We start from the raw sequence: 15,124 nt of genomic DNA on the forward strand, positions 1-15,124 counted from the left end.
ATCATTGTTTGCACGCACATATGTGTGTGCAAAACAGCCCTGCACGGATGTGCAAAAAAACGTGTGAACGAAGCTGCATGCCTATTGTTTTCAATAGGGACACCGCTGCTGCCGGCAGCTCCATTGAAAGAAATAAAAATGACGGCAACCCCTGCGGTGTCAGCTAATAAAAGGCGGCGTTATGTTAGCCAATCAGAGTCATTTAATGATGTTATTGAATGGCTGTGATTGGCTAACGAACGCCGACTTTCTTCGGCTGACGCCGCGCTAAGTTAGTCAATCAGAGCATTAGCCCTCTGGAGGCGGGGCATTCAAGCCCCGCATCCAGAAAGCAATGCTCTGTCGACGTGGAGGAGGGAGCGACAGCCTGCAGCAGCGCCGCAGATCATCGCAGAATGCCACGGGAGTTAAGCATTAATTTTTTTTCGACTGCTTATTCCCCGTGTATAAGACGACCCCCGACTTTGGACAGGATTTTCTGGGGTAAAAAGTTGTCTTATAAGCCGGAAAATATGGTAGTTTTTTACCCTCTATGTCCCCCACAACACTATATAAGACCTCTGGGGGTCATTTACATTGTCTTTTTTCTTCAAACTTTACCACTGTAATTGGGGCATCCATAGGAGCCGCATCCATAGAAGCAGCAGTTGCAGAGGAAAACATTCCCCCAGTGTAACAGTAGTCACTAACAGAACTGATCTGGGACTCCTAAAACCCTGCTGCTCTGCCTTGGCAGGGAGCACCCATTGGTTACATGATCCCTGGGTCAAATAGCAGAGGTGAGACTTTCGCTTTCTCTATTCACTACAGAGCGCTCATTGAACATTATGTAATCTGCAAGAGAGAAGGCACTAGTAGTTAGAAAACTGCTTCTTCTTTCCCCTTTGGGTCCTCAGCTGTCACCAACAGCTGAGGACCCGACCTGCTCCTGCTACATTGCAGGAGTTTTAATTCTGTTCTGTATTTTTACTATCAGGTGCGATTAAGGCATAGGACCAAGTGCCGTTAATTTATGATTAGAGATGAGCGAACGTACTCGGTAAGGCCGATTTTGCAATCGAGCACCGAGATTTTCGAGTACTTCACTACTCGGGTGAAAAGTACTCGGGTGCGCTGTGGGGCGGGGGGTTGCAGAGGGGAGTGGGGGGTAGCAGCGGGGAACAGGGGGGAGCCCTCTCTCTCTCCCTCTCCCCCCCACTCCCCGCTGCAACCCCCCGCTCACCCACAGCGCACCCGAGTACTTTTCACCCGAGTAGTGAAGTACTCGAAAATCGCGGTGGTCGATTGCGAAATCGCCCTTACCGAGTACGTTCGCTCATCTCTATTTATGATATTTGGTTCTTAGTGGGTTAAGATACAAGTAATAAATACAACTTTGCCTTAAATTTATGTAGAAATAGCAAGTCCTAAAAAATAGCTTTTATTAGTTGGTAATGAAATGCTAATCCAAGGACAGGCTGACACCAATCCTGGCATCAAGGCTAAGACGTGTTACATTAAATGATATTTTTGCATCTATTAATAATTTTAAAGCGGTTTTCCCATTTAACATATTTAGGGCATATTCTATTAGAATTGGACAAATATATATCTTTATAGCTTTTTTACAGTACTGAAAAACATAGAGTTCTACAGTTATCAGAACTGCGCAAACCACAGAAATAGTTTGTTTAGCTAGTGTTCTCTAGTCAAGATGAATAGCTATTTATCTAGAAGCATCATTTAAAGCTTTTGTGACCCAAAGCAAAGTCTGTAACACCCCAATCTAGTATATGAGCAGAATGGTATCATCAGCTCTTAGGTCTCAAGTTGTGCACTCCTGCCCCATCTATCTATCTATCTATCTATCTATCTGTCTCTCTCATATCTATCTAATATCTATCTATCTATCTCATATCTATCTATCTCATATCTATCTATCTATCTATCTATCTATCTATCTATCTATCTATCTATCTCATATCTATCTATCTATCTATCTATCTATCTATCTATCTCATATCTATCTATCTATCTATCTATCTATCTCATATCTATCTATATATCTATCTATCTCATATCTATCTATCTATCTATTTCATATCTATCTATCTATCTATCTCATATCTATCTATCTATCTATCTATCTATCTATCTCATATCTATCTATATATCTATCTATCTCATATCTATCTATCTATCTATTTCATATCTATCTATCTATCTATCTATCTCATATCTATCTATCTATCTATCTATCTCATATCTATCTATATATCTATCTATCTCATATCTATCTATCTATCTATCTCATATCTATCTATGTATCTATCTATCTCATATCTATCTATCTCATATCTACTGTGTTTCCCCGAAAATAAGGCACCCCCTGAAAATAAGACACCCCCTGAAATTTGCAGAAGTCCCAAATATAAGGTACCCCCGATAGTAAGGCATAGTAAAGTGTCCCCTGCTGCCATCCCCATTGTCTCCTACCTCCGGATGTATAGGTAGATCTGCAGACAGTCTGCTGATATCCTGTCCCTGCTGTGCTGTACGAGTGTGCTGTTGTGAGCTCCCCTTGCTGGCTGGAAAAGTCCATACCGTACGTTCTGTTCCTGCTGTACATGTCTGCTGTGATGAGCTCCCCCTGGTGGCCGGAAGCTGCAATACCATCCCTGCTTTCAAGTGGTACAGAACCTTCTGTCTGCAGACAGGTACGTTACTTTACAGCCCTTATTTTTTGATGGCTCTGTGTGTGAGTCAGGCAACCTGTGTGTGATTCTTAAAGGGGTTGTCCCGCGCCGAAACGGGTTTTGTTTTTTTTTTAACCGCGCGAGACAACCCCGATGCAGGGGTTAAAAAAACAACCCGCACAGCGCTTACCTGAATCCCGGCGGTCCGGCGTCTTCATACTTACCTGCTGAAGATGGCCGCCGGGATCCTCTGTCTCCGTGGACCGCAGGGCTTCTGTGCGGTCCATTGCCGATTCCAGCCTCCTGATTGGCTGGAATCGGCACGTGACGGGGCGGAGCTACACGGAGCTACACGGAGCCCCATAGAGAACAGGAGAAGACCCGGACTGCGCAAGCGCGGCTAATTTGGCCATCGGAGGGCGAAAATTAGTCGGCACCATGGAGACGAGGACGCCAGCAACGGAGCAGGTAAGTATAAAACTTTTTATAACTTCTGTATGGCTCATAATTAATGCACAATGTACATTACAAAGTGCATTATTATGGCCATGCAGAAGTGTATAGACCCACTTGCTGCCGCGGGACAACCCCTTTAAGGCTGGGTTCTCACAGAGCGTATTTCCAGCGGAAATCTCGCAGTTTGGCAACAGCGATAAACAGCGAGATTTCCGCCGGGAAAGCGCTGCTTCAAAACCCACGGTATTCAGCCGCTTGTTTTGAAGCGACCTGGCTGCACGCTTTTCCGTTTCTGTGGCTGGTGAATCCACACCACAACACCGGCTTCTCCCAGCTTTGCCGTGACAGATTTGCTGTCCCATGGGGACGAGATTTCTGAGAAATTTTATCCACAAAGCAGGCCAATTGAGGGATTAGCGGCCACAGACGGATTTGCCGCGGCGAAATAAGACACCCCCTGAAAATAAGACGTAGCGCATATTTGGGAGCAAAAAATAATATAAGACGTGTCTTTTTTTCGGGGAAACGGTATCTAGCTATGTATCTATCTATCTCATATCTATCTATCTATCCATCTCATATCTATCACATATCTATCTATCTATTACATATCTATCTATCTATCTCATATCTCTCTCTCTCTCTCTCTCTCTCTCTCTCTCTCTCATATCTATCTATTAGGGATGAGCGAGTATACTCGCTAAAGCACTACTCGCTCGAGTAATGTGCCTAAGCCGAGTATCTCCCTGCTCGTCCCTAAAGATTCGGGGGCCGCCGCAGCTGATAGGTGAGTTGCGGCGGGGAGCAGGGGAGAGTGGGCGGGAGAGAGAAATCTCCCCTCCGTTCCTCCCGGCTCTCCCCCGCAGCTCCCCGCCCCGCGCCGGCCCCCGAATCTTTCGGGACGAGCGGGGAGATACTCGGCTAAGGCACATTACTCGAGCGAGTAGTGCCTTAGCGAGTATACTCGCTCATCCCTACTATCTATCTATCTCATATCTATCTATCTACCTATCTATCTATCGCATATCTATCTATCTCATATCTATCTATCTATCGCATATCTATCTATCGCATATCTATCTATCGCATATCTATCTATCTCATATCTATCTATCTATCTCATATCTATCTATCTATCTCATATCTATCTATCTATCTATCTATCTATCTATCTATCTATCTATCTCATATCTATCTATCTCAAATCTATCTATCTCATATCTATCTATCGATCGATCTATCTATCTAATATCTATCTATCTATCTTTCTATCTATCTCCTCAGAATACTGGTTGATATGGTTTTAATGGAGTCATTTGGTTCCCACTTATTACAGGGCCAACGATGTCTGTTTATGGTAGGTTTACTAAGTAATCTTGTTAATTATTCCGAAAATAGATCTCATTTCTAATTCTGTCATCATTTTAGGCAATGACATGCTTAACGATTTCATCCTATCTGTGTTTGTATAAGATGATAAGACACATGGACTGGTATCATTGTCCAAGCAATGCTGTTCTCCACCTTAATCTTCCTGACATTTCCACTTATTCTTTAAGGTGAACTTAAGAAATGGTGAAACCAGTGCACAAAAGCCGGGCTGAAGAAGAGGGGATGATTGTGAATCTCTGAACCGTCTGCATACAATATGCACTTTCCATGGAGAATGATGTCTGAGATGTAACGGAGGTGAACTCGTTATTTTACTATTTAAGACTACATTGTTACTGCATCATAATAATAACTAGGTCACTTAGAGTAAGGCCTCATCTCCACGGGTGGATTTGATTTGCAGAATGCCCTGCACGGGCAATCAACCCATAGGGATGCATGGGTGTCCGCAAATTGATTAAAACATATGGAATTGATTGGCGGACCTTCCGGTCTGGAAAACTAATCACAGCATGCTCCATGCTCCAAGCCAATAGAAGCCATATGATCCACGGCACACTCACAGCCGACACTGCAGATGTGCCACGGATCTGCGGGAAGGCAGGAGTTTAAAAAAACGTGCCCTGTGCATGTGTGTGGCCGGGCGGCGTGCCCGCATGCATCCACAGTGCTGAAGAATGAAGATCTGGACAGGAGGGAGAAGACCCGGACAGGTAAAAAAATGTCCTTGGCCGCCGGCAGGGTTGGCTACTGCGGGCGGAATCTGACCCACCTGTGGACATGAGGCCTAAGGCAGCCTTCATGCCTGCATCAGGGTCAGTTCAGAGTTTCCATCCCTCTGCTCCATTTTTGGAGGACAGAAACTGAAATCAAACTGAAAAAAACAGATCAGTTTTTTTCCCCATTGATTTCAATGAGGTTTCAAAAAAACACAAAGCAGAGAGAAGCGCTTCTGTTTGCTCTCCTTCCTTATGAGGCCGTATGAGAATTTGTCTTTGTATGACGAACTGCAGTTTTTATTTGTACCATGTTTTGGACATTTTTCGTTTTTCTTTGGAGGGCAAGAAGAAAAACACATTAGCCCCGCCACTGTTTTTATGTGTTTTTTTATTTACAGCGTTAGGCATTTTAAAAAGTGCTAATCATTTTATTTAGCTGTTTCCACTTTTGCACAACAAAACCTTTTTTGGAGAATTTTTTATTTTTTTTTGCATTGCTGCATTCAAAGTCCCATAATGTTTTTATTTTTCCATCAACGGAGATCGGTGAGTGCTTGCTTTTTGTGTGACAAGCTGTAGTTTTATTAGTACCACATTGGTGTACATCAGGCTTTCTTGGTTACTTTTATTGAATTCTTTTTGGGTGGCTAAACAACAATATAAGCATTTTGGCTTTTTTTTTTTTACAGTTTTTACCATGCAGAATGAATAGTGTGTTCAGTTTGTTCTACGGGTCATTATGGATATGATGATACCAAATATATGTTTTGGTTTTTTTTCATACAAAGAGGGGAAAGTGCACAAAAAAGGCTTTTCTTTAATTATTATTGTTTTTTTAAAACTATTTTTTATGTTTTTACTGGGGACTTCAACAAGAATGATTATGATAATAAATTGCAGTACTTCTGTATTGCAATGCATTATCACTTACATGAGTAATCATAGGCCATGGCAGGCCTGGACGCCACTGTCCGCCATCTGATTGCATTTGCAACCCATCGACGCTCTGTGATTACATATTGGAGGGACGATAATGTCAAAGAGGGAGTGTAATCCCAATGTGAACCCTTTACATGCTCTAATCTACATTGATTGCAGTATTTAAAGAGTTAACTAACAGAGGGGATTGGTGTTCTCACCAATCCCTGCTGTTGCTGCGGGAGGCTGGCTGTCAGTGACAGTCAGCTTCTGCTGCAGGATTGTTCAGGCTCACTTCTGTTACATTAAGTACCAAGCACCCAGGACAAAAACCATATATACTCGAGTATAAGCCTAGTTTTTCAGACCATTTTTATGTGCTGAAAAAGCCCCCCTCGGCTTATATTCGAGTCAGGGAAGGGTTTGTGTTCCAGGCGGCAATGCGGCAAGCTGCTTGAGTTCTCCCCACTGTAATTCCACAGCATCCTCTCTGCTCGGCTCTGTCATCCACTGTCGTCAACGCTGTGATTGGATCGAGAACCAGCCAATCACAGCCGGAACTCAATCATTCACAGCCACTTAATGAATGACATTTACTGATTGGCTGTGAATGATTGAGGCCCAGCTGTGATTGGCTGGCACTCAATCCAATCACAGCGCTTACTTACACAGCGCTGATGGCGGGGGATTTGAAAGTCGAGCAGGGAGATGACAGCGGGGAGAATTCAAGCAGCTTGCCGCACAGACACAGACAACGGCTGGGAGGTGAGTATGGAGGTTTTTTTTTTACCCAGTATATACTGGAGTATAGCTTGGCTTATACTAGAGTCAATAAGTTTTCCCAGTTTTTTTGTGGTAAAATTTGTTGACTCAGCTTATACTCGGGTCGGCTAATACTCGAGTATATACAGTATGTCCTGTAGTGTTAAGGGGTTAATAATACACATGGCTGCTCCCTTTTATTTAATGCAGAAGTTTGTGTTCCAAGCTGCATTACCCTCTGCTACTTCAGAACTCCATGTGTTAATAATGTCTTGAGAAACCGGCAAGTATCCCCAGGGTATTGTTAGAAGTGCCTATTATATTGTTTATACCTCTAAAATTGTATGGAAATTCAAGCTACAAACTGGCGATTACTCGAATTTTGGAAAAACTCTATTTTATTGTGTCTTAAAAAATGAAACTGTAAATGAAAGTGGTCCAACGGCCCGCAGCGCGCCACGCTATAACTCACATATTCCTTTCCCTCACACTATGAGCTCAGCTTCTGGAAAGCCGTCCGCATTGTATTGTTGTTGTTTTGTGATTTTCTCTCCAATCCTATTTTTCCCGTTTTACTTTTCAGAAAGAGCAAAAGAGGAATAAAAAAAATATAAAATCTGCCGGAGGCGTCTGGCCAGGCCGACCGCGTGAAGAGGTGGGTTCCATTGTAGGTGTTGACAGTTTAAAATAAATCCAGGGCCCTACCTAACATTTACAGGAAAGTTATAAAATCAGTGAAACAGCATGAGTGCGTTACTGTGGAGACCAGACACACACAATAAACAGCCCACTGTGACCGGCTATACCGACCGGTAGGCCTGAAATCCATCACTTTGCAAAAGCATTATATGCTGTTGAAAGCTCTTTATTCGGAGGCAGCCGCGTGTTGAAGTCTTAAGAAGCATTAACCATTTCAGAGCCATGCCTACAATACTAATATCTTCATAACAAGCTCATATGTGTGTGCATGACAGAGAGATAGCTAAATTAAGTAGATGATAAGTAGATAAATATTGAATTGATGGATGAATGAATGGATGGATAGATAGATAGATAGATAGATAGATAGATAGATATGAGATAGATGGATAGATAGATAGAAAGATAGATGATAGATACGTAGATAGATAGCAAGACAGATAGCTAGATTTTAGATAGGTACTTATATAGATATTAAATACATACATACTGTTTAAGAGACAGATGATAGATATAAGATAAATAAATAGATAGATAGATAGAATGATATATATGAGATGGATAGATATGACATAGATAGATATGTAATATATATTAGATAGATAGATAAATAGATAGATATTGCATATATACTGTATGAGAGATAGATAGCAAGACAGATTGATAGATTTTAGATAGATACTGATATAGATATTAAGTAGATACATAATGTATAAGAGATAGGTAGCTAGACAAATAGCTGGATGATAGATAAATATAGATAGTTAGATATGAGATAGATAGATAACTAGATAGAAGTGAGATAAATATATATGAGATAGATATGCAATATATATGAGATAGATATGCAATATATATTAGATTGATAGATATTACATACATACTGTGTGAGAGATAGATAGCAAGACAAATACCTAGATGATTGATAGATAGATAGATAGATAGATAGATAGATAGATAGATAGATAGATAGATAGATAAATAGATAGACATGAGATAGATATGCAATATTTATTAGATATTACATACATAATTTCTGGGAGATAGATAGCAATATAGATAGATAATAGATACGTAGATAGATAGCTAGACTTTGGATAACTAGATAAATACTGTATGAGAGCTTGATAGCAATAAACTTAGATAGATAGATATAAAATAGGTTTGAAATAGATAGATAGAAATGAAATAGATAAATAGACGGATAGATAGATGATAGATACATAGATAGATAGCAAAACAGATAGCAAGGCTATAGATAACTAGATCTATATATATATTTGATAGATAGACAGATAGATGGATAGATGGATGGATAGATAGATAGATATGTAATATATATTAGATAGATAGATATTGCATATATACTGTATGAGAGATAGATAGCAAGATTGATAGATTTTAGATAGATACTGATATAGATATTAAGTAGATACATAATGTATAAGATAGGTAGTTAGACAGCTGGATGATAGCTAGATGATGGATAAATATAGATATGATATAGATAGTTAGATATGAGATAGATAGATAAATAGATAGATGTAAGATAAATAGATATGAGATAGCAAGATAGATAGATATGAGATAGATAGATAGATAGATAGATAGATAGATAGATAGATAGATAGATAGATATGAGATAGATAGATAGATGTGAGATAGATAGATAGATATGAGATAGATAGATAGATGACAAATAGAGATGAGCGAACACCAAAATGTTCGGGTGTTCGTTATTCGTAACGAACTTCCCGTGATGCTCGAGGGTTCGTTTCGAACAACGAACCCCATTGAAGTCAATGGGCGACCAGAACATTTTTGTATTTCGCCGATGCTCGCTAAGGTTTTCATGTGTGAAAATCTGGGCAATTCAGGAAAGTGATGGGAATGACACAGTGACGGATAGGGCAGGCGAGGGGCTACATGTTGGGCTGCATCTCAAGTTCCCAGGTCCCACTATTAAGCCACAATAGCGGCAAGAGTGGGCCCCCCCCCTTCCCAACAACTTTTACTTCTGAAAAGCCCTCATTAGCATGGCATACCTTTGCTAAGCACCACACTACCTCCAACAAAGCACAATCACTGCCTGCATGACACTCCACTGACACTTCTCCTGGGTTACATGCTGCCCAACCGCCCCCCCTCCCCCCCCACAGCGCACACCAAAGTGTCCCTGGGCAGCCTTCAGCTGCCCTCATGCCACACCACGCTCATGTCTATTTAGAATTGCGTCTGCCATGACGAGGGACCGCAGGCACACACTGCAGAGGTTGGCACGGCTAGGCAGCGACCCTCTTTAAAAGTGGCGGAGCGATAGCCCACAATGCTGTACAGAAGCAATGAGAAATAGAATCCTGTGCCACCGCCATCAGGAGCTGCACACGTGGGCATAGCAATGGGGAACCTATGTGCCACACACTATTCATTCTGTCAAGGTGTCTGCATGCCCCAGTCAGACCGGGCTTTTTAATTCATAGACACAGGCAGGTACAACTCCCTATTGTGAAGTCCCTGTCGACCCACAGCATGGGTGGCTCCCTGGAACCCACCGGCGGTACACAGAAATATCCCATTGCATTGCCCAACACAGCTGAGGTAGTAATGTCGTGCTTAATGCAGGTGGGCTTCGGCCCACACTGCATGCCCCAGTCTGACTGGGGTTCTTTATAAGTGTACAGATGTAGTAAAAACTCCGTGTGCACCTACAGCATGGGTGGGTGCCAGGAAGCCACCGGCGGTACATAGAAATATCCCATTGCATTGCCCAACACAGCTGAGGTAGTAATGTTGTGCTTAACCCTTTCCAATCCAATTTGTATATGGTTTTCCTAGGGGGCTTACTCTTTTTCTGCTGTTATACAACGGCGCTATATGCTGGCTAAAGCCAGTACTGCATGAGCTGACACGTAGGATAGGCTCCGACAGCAGAGAGGCTGGCAATATACAGTAAGAGAACCCCGACGGACGTCTACCAACAACGGAGCTGTACAGCCTTAAACCCTAATGTCTTCACAGGTCACACAGTGGACTGGAAAGGGTTAATGCAGGTGGGTTTCGGCCCACACTGCATGCCCCAGTCAGACTGGGGTTCTTTACAAGTGGACACATGTAGGTTTAACTCCCTGTGGACCCACTGCCTGGGTGGGTGCCAGGAAGCCACCGGCGGTACATAGAAATATCCCATTGCATTGCCCAACACAGCTGAGGTAGTAATGTCGTGCGTAATACAGGTGGGCTTCGGCCCACACTGCATGCCCCAGTCAGACGGGTTCTTTAGAAGTGTACAGATGTATTAAAAACTCAGTGTGCACCTACAGCATGGGTGGCTCCCTGGAACCCACCGGCGGTACACAAAAATATCCCATTGCATTGCCCAACACAGCTGAGGTAGTAATGTCGTGCGTAATACAGGTGGGCTTCGGCCCACACTGCATGCCCCAGTCAGACTGGGGTTCTTTACAAGTGGACACATGTAGGTTTAACTCCCTGTGGACCCACTGCCTGGGTGGGTGCCAGGAAGCCACCGGCGGTACATAGAAATATCCCATTGCATTGCCCAACACAGCTGAGGTAACGTCAGCTGTAATGCAGGTGGGCTAAAAATTAATTTGATTACACTGTAGGCGAGGGCCCACAAAAATTGCTGTATCAACAGTACTAATGTACATCCCAAAAATTGGCCATGGCCAGCCAAGAGGGCAGGTGAAACCCATTAATCGCTTTGGTTAATGTGGCTTAAGTGGTAACTAGGCCTGGAGGCAGCCCAGTGTAACGAAAAATTGGTTCAAGTTAAAGTTCCAACGCTTTTAAGCGCATTGAAACTTATAAAAATTGTTCTGAAAAATTATTTGAGTGAGCCTTGTGGCCCTAAGAAAAATTGCCCGTTCAGCGTGATTACGTGAGGTTTCAGGAGGAGGAGCAGGAGGAGGAGGAGGAGGAATATTAGACACAGATTGATGAAGCAGAAATGTCCCCGTTTTGGATGGTGAGAGAGAACGTAGCTTCCATCCGCGGGTGCAGCCTACGTATTGCTTACATATCGCTGCTGTCCGCTGGTGGAGAACAGAAGTCTGGGGAAATCCAGCCTTTGTTCATCTTGATGAGTGTTAGCCTGTCGGCACTGTCGGTTGACAAGCGGCTACGCTTATCTGTGATGATTCCCCCAGCCGCACTAAACACCCTCTCCGACAACACGCTAGCCGCAGGACAAGCAAGCACCTCAAGGGCATACAGGGCTAGTTCAGGCCACGTGTCCAGCTTCGACACCCAGTAGTTGTAGGGGGCAGAGGCGTCACCAAGGATGGTCGTGCGATCCGCTACGTACTCCCTCACCATCCTTTTGCAGTGCTCCCGCCGACTCAGCCGTGACTGGGGAGCGGTGACACAGTCTTGGTGGGGAGCCATAAAGCTGGCCAGGCCCTTAAAGACTGTTGCACTGCCTGGGATGTACATGCTGCTCGATCTACGCACATCCCCTGCAACATGGCCCTCGGAACTGCGCCTTCTGCCACTAGCGCTGTCGGCTGGGAATTTTACCATCAGCTTGTCCGCAAGGGTCCTGTGGTATAGCAACACTCTCGAACCCCTTTCCTCTTCGGGAATCAGAGTGGGCAGGTTCTCCTTATACCGTGGATCGAGCAGTGTGTACACCCAGTAATCCGTAGTGGCCAGAATGCGTGCAACGCGAGGGTCACGAGAAAGGCATCCTAACATGAAGTCAGCCATGTGTGCCAGGGTACCTGTACGCAACACATGGCTGTCTTCACTAGGAAGATCACTTTCAGGATCCTCCTCCTCCTCCTCCTCCTCCTCAGGCCATACACGCTGAAAGGATGACAGGCAATCAGCCGGTGTACCGTCAGCAGCGGCCCAAGCTGTCTCTTCCCCCTCCTCCTCATCCTCCTCATGCTCCTCCTCCTCCTCCTGTACGCGCTGAGAAATAGACAGGAGGGTGCCCTGACTATCCAGCGGCATACTGTCTTCCCCCGCCCCCGTTTCCGAGCGCAAAGCAGCTGCCTTTATGGTTTGCAGGGAATTTCTCAAGATGCATAGCAGAGGAATGGTGACGCTAATGATTGTAGCATCGCCGCTCACCACCTGGGTAGACTCCTCAAAATTACCAAGGACATGGCAGATGTCTGCCAACCAGGCCCACTCTTCTGAAAGGAATTGAGGAGGCTGACTCCCACTGCGCCGCCCATGTTGGAGTTGGTATTCGACTATAGCTCTACGCTGTTCATAGAGCCTGGCCAACATGTGGAGCGTAGAGTTCCACCGTGTGGGCACGTCGCACAGCAGTCGGTGCACTGGCAGCTTAAAGTGATGTTGCAGGGTGCACAGGGTGGCAGCGTCCGTGTTGGACTTGTGGAAATGTGCGCTGAGCTGGCGCACCTTTCAGAGCAGGTCTGACAAGCATGGGTAGCTTTTCAGAAAGCGCTGAACCACCAAATTAAAGACGTGGGCCAGGCATGGCACGTGCGTGAGGCTGCTGAGCTGCAGAGCCGCCACCAGGTTACGGCCGTTGTCACACACGACCATGCCCGGTTGGAGGCTCAGCAGCGCAAGCCAGCGGTCGGTCTGCTGTGTCAGACCCTGCAGCAGTTCGTGGGCCATGTGCCTCTTCTCTCCTAAGCTGAGTAGTTTCAGCACGGCCTGCTGGCGCTTGCCCACTGCTGTGCTGCCACCCCGCGCGACACCAACTGGTGGCGACGTGCTGCTGCTGACACATCTTGATTGCGAGACAGAGGTTGCGTAGGAGGAGGAGGGTGGTTTAGTGGAGGAAGCATACACCGCCGCAGATACCAGCACCGAGCTGGGGCCCGCAATTCTGGGGGTGGGTAGGACGTGAGCGGTCCCAGGCTCTGACTCGGTCCCAGCTTCCACTAAATTCACCCAATGTGCCGTCAGGGAGATATAGTGGCCCTGCCCGCCTGTGCTTGTCCACGTGTTCGTTGTTAAGTGGACCTTGGCAGTAACCGCGTTGGTGAGGGCGCGTACAATGTTGCAGGAGACGTGGTCGTGCAGGGCTGGGACGGCACATCGGGAAAAGTAGTGGCGACTGGGAACCGAGTAGCGCGGGGCCGCCGCCTTCATCATGTTTTTGAAACGCTTGAGTGTGCGGGTGCGTGGCGGCGTACTTGCGCTTGCGCTCAAACAGTTGCGCTATCGACGGCTGGACGCTGCGCTGAGAGACATTGCTGGATAGGGCCGAGGACAGCGGAGGTGAGGGTGTGGGTGCAGGCCAGGAGACGGTCGTGCCTGTGTCCTGAGAGGGGGGTTGGATCTCAGTGGCAGGTTGGGGCACAGGGGGAGAGTCAGTGGTGCAAACCGGAGGCGGTGAACGGCCTTCGTCCCACCTTGTGGGGTGCTTGGCCATCATATGCCTGCGCATGCTGCTGGTGGTGGCTCCCCGGCTGATCTTGGCGCAACAAACCTTGCATACCACAGTTTGCGGTCGTCTGCACTCTCAGTGAAAAACTGCCACAACTTTGAGCACCTCGGCCTCTGCAGGGTGGCATGGCGCGAGGGGGCGCTTTGGGAAACAGTTGGTGGATTATTCGGTCTGGCCCTGCCTCTACCCCTGGCCACCGCACTGCCTCTTCCAACCTGCCCTGCTGCTGCACTTGCCTCCCCCTCTGAAGACCTGTCCTCAGTAGGCGTAGCAAGCCAGGTGGGGTCAGTCACCTCATCGTCCAGCTGCTCTTCCTACGAATCCTCTGTGCGCTCCTCCCTCGGACTTACTGCCCTTACTACTACCTCACTGATAGACAACTGTGTCTCATCGTCATCGTCCTCCTCACCCACTGAAAGCTCTTGAGACAGTTGCTGGAAGTCCCCAGCCTCATCCCCCGGACCCCGGGAACTTTCCAAAGGTTGGGCATCGGTCACGATAAACTCCTCTGGTGGGAGAGGAACCATTGCTGCCCAATCTGGGCAGGGGCCCGAGAACAGTTCCTGGGAGTCTGCCTGCTCCTCAGAATGTGTCATTTTCTTGGAGTGAGGATACTGGGAGGAAGGAGGAGCAGCATCCAGAGGATTCAGAGTTGCAGCTGTGGACGGCGTAGAAGACTGGGTGGTCGATAGATTGCTGGATGCACTTTCTGCCATCCACGACAGGGCCTGCTCACACTGCTCATTTTCTAATAAAGGTCTACCGCGTGGACCCATTAATTGTGAGATGAATCTGGGGACCCCTGAAACTTGCCTCTCTCCTAATCCCGCAGCAGTCTGCTGCGATACACCTGGATCAGGAGCTCGGCCTGTGCCCCCACCCTGACTTGGGCCCCCGCATCCTCGCCCGCGTCCACGTCCTCTAGACCTACCCCTACCCCTCAGCATGGTGTATTACGAGTAGAGCAGAAACAGAACGCTGTAATTAAATGTGCCGCTTATTGGCCTGTGGTTGGAGGCTGACTTCGCTTACGGAACACACAGCAGAGCCAGGAAACAATTTTGCGCACGCCTGTAGTGAGACGTATGTGCGTATGACTGAGCTAGTGG

Source organism: Eleutherodactylus coqui, chromosome 13 (genome assembly GCF_035609145.1).
Source record: "Eleutherodactylus coqui strain aEleCoq1 chromosome 13, aEleCoq1.hap1, whole genome shotgun sequence".
NCBI lineage: Eukaryota > Metazoa > Chordata > Amphibia > Anura > Eleutherodactylidae > Eleutherodactylus > Eleutherodactylus coqui.